This window comes from Podarcis muralis, chromosome 4 (assembly GCF_964188315.1).
Source record: "Podarcis muralis chromosome 4, rPodMur119.hap1.1, whole genome shotgun sequence".
In the NCBI taxonomy this organism is placed as follows: Eukaryota; Metazoa; Chordata; class Lepidosauria; order Squamata; family Lacertidae; genus Podarcis; species Podarcis muralis.
Window position 1 is genome coordinate 87,586,087 of NC_135658.1, and position 2,915 is coordinate 87,589,001.

The following is a 2,915-nucleotide window of genomic DNA, read 5'->3' on the forward strand; positions in this document are numbered from 1 at the left end:
CATAGCCTTCAAAGACTTTAGAGACAAAGATCAAAATGGAATTGAAAGATGTATCTACAAAATTTACTGAACTGTCTGCTTCAACTAGCAAAGCTCTGGAATTAGGAATATGCCATAAATCCGCCATTAAAAGGACTCACCCACTAAAAGAACATCAGATTTATAACTCCCTATGGAGTGTTGGGAGGATCAGAGTAGATGAAATAATTAATGGCAGAAAGGAGCTCCAGAAGGCACTGAGAAAACAGATATGAAAGCCTTTTTCAAAACTGGCTAAATCAGCAATTTCCAACTTTGAATGTGAAAGCAGCACGAGAATCAACAGAATTTAAAATAGAAGGGAAGAAAGTCCAAATTTATAATTATTTATGTGCAAAAACACTAAAAAAAGGAAGAAACCTTAAAAGTAAACCTACTCCGCTATGTGTTGCTGGAGTGATTAATTAAACTTATTATATTTTCAGATACCAACAACATGATAGTCACCACTCAAAGACAAAGAACATGAAGAAGGCAGTCAGGAAAAGAACCAGGATGTACATTGTAATCCATGCCTAGGTTTCTTAACAATCTTTAGAGATACTAAACTATAACAACAACAACAACAACAACAACAACAACAACAACAACAACAACAATTTATTTGTACCCCACCCTCCCTGGCCAGAGCCAGGCTCAGAGCAGCTAACATCATATAAATAATCCAATATGCATAAAAACAAGCAATCAATCGATTAAAATGCATCCCAAAATCAATTCAAATAAATTAAAGTTAAAGTTAAAACTGGACAAATGACAATCCTCAGGTTAAAACTGAAAGTGGTTAATACTCGCCAGGACCAGCTGTTTCCACTGATATTATAAGGATCTGTGAGCGGGCTGGGAAACCTCCTTCGTGCTTGTTCTTATACAAGGAGAAAATGAGTCAGGCTGGACCCCGACCAAAGGCCTGGCGGAACAGCTTCATCTTGCAGGACCTGGGGAAGAATGTCAAATCTCGCAGGTCCCTGGTCTCTTGTGAGAGAGCATTCCACCATGACCGAAAAGGTTCTGGTTCTGGTAGAGGCCAGTCTAATCTCCCTGGGGCCCAGAATCTTCAGGGTGTTGTTATTTGCAGACCGTAAGGTCCTCCCTGGGACATACCAGGAGAGGCGGTCCCTTTGGTCCTAGGGTCCTAGGCTGTATTGGGCTCTAAAGGTTCAAACCAGCACCTTCAACCTGATCCTGTATTCCCCCAGGAGCCAGTGCAGCCAGTATAGCATGGGTGAATGTGATCCCGTGGCAAAGACGCTGTAAGGAGTCTTGCCGCAGCATTCTGCACCCGCTGGAGTTTTTGGGTCAGTTTCAAAGGCAGCCCCACGTAGAGTGAGTTACAATAATCAAGCCTTGTTACACAAGGAACAATTTTGTTGAAATTTGGCACCTGTTTATCAAATATTCAAATGGACAACCCAATGATTGTTGTTGTTGTTTAGTCGTTTAGTCGTGTCCGACTCTTTGTGACCCCATGGACCAGAGCATGCCTGGCACTCCTGTCTTCCACTGCCTCCTGCAGTTTTGTCAAACTCATGCTGGTAGCTTCAAGAACACTATCCAACCATCTCGTCCTCTGTCGTCCCCTTCTCCTTGTGCCCTCCATCTTTCCCAACATCAGGGTCTTTTCCAGGGAGTCTTCTCTTCTCTTGAGGTGGCCAAAGTATTGGAGCCTCAGCTTCAGGATCTGTCCTTCCAGTGAGCACTCAGGGCTGATTTCCTTAAGAATGGATAGGTTTGATCTTCTTGCAGTCCATAGGACTCTCAAGAGTCTCCTCCAGCACCATAATTCAAAAGCATCAATTCTTTGGCGATCCACCTTCTTTGTGGTCCAGCTCTCACTTCCATCCCAATGATTAGCACCCACAAACCATCCTTGTAGATTTATGGGAAATTTTGACACATTACTATTCTGTTTTAGGGGTGGATTGGGGAGGGATAAAACCAGTTGCATTGATAAGGTTTATGTTCATTTTGAAAAAATAATTTTAAAATTATTTTTAAAAGAACATGATCCAGGCTCCCTGGTAATCTGTAGAAGGTGATGGGGATGCAATGGGAGCAAATAGGACTAGCATGCTTGCATCATCCTCCCCTTAGCATTTGAGGGGCTTAGAATACCTGACTAACACAGAATACACTTTGACTTTCCAATAGTTTAGCATGATGTCAAAAGCATCATGACCTAAGTAAAGGTAAAGGTACCCCTGCCCATACGGGCCAGTCTTGACAGACTCTAGGGTTGTGCGCCCATCTCACTCAAGAGGCCGGGGGCCAGCGCTGTCCAGAGACACTTCCGGGTCACGTGGCCAGCGTGACATCGCTGCTCTGGCGAGCCAGAGCCGCACACGGAAACGCCGTTTACCTTCCCGCTGGTAAGCGGTCCCTATTTATCTACTTGCACCCGGGGGTGCTTTTGAACTGCTAGGTTGGCAGGCGCTGGGACCGAACAACGGGAGCGCACCCCGCCGCGGGGATTCGAACTGCCGACCTTTCGATCGGCAAGCCCTAGGCACTGAGGCTTTTACCCACAGCGCCACCTGCGTCCCAAAGTCTGCGCCCAACGTGGGGCTCGAACCCACGACCCTGAGATTAAGAGTCTCATGCTCTACCGACTGAGCTAGCCGGGCAATCATGACCTAAGCACCTTTTAATATTTATATTCAGATCAGTATGGTTTTTACAACTGCTGTCAAGTCAAACACAAAAAGTAGAGATTTGGTGTTATAATAATCAACACATCAAGCAGCCAAAGACATTTCATTATACTTTGCTTGCCTCTAATATGAAAGGTAACTTCTTGACTCTTTTACAGTGGTATGTCTAAATGATGAAGTATAATTTAAAATTTGATAATCAGATGTTGGAAATATGGAAACTTT

General features: G+C 44.1%; 1 non-coding gene across 1 annotated transcript; it reads right to left on the bottom strand.

The window, feature by feature from the left end:
• Positions 1-2,590: 2,590 nt before the first annotated feature.
• TRNAK-CUU (transfer RNA lysine (anticodon CUU)) lies at positions 2,591-2,663 on the bottom strand. The gene has a single exon. It is a non-coding gene; the product is annotated as a tRNA-Lys (tRNA).
• Positions 2,664-2,915: the final 252 nt, after the last annotated feature.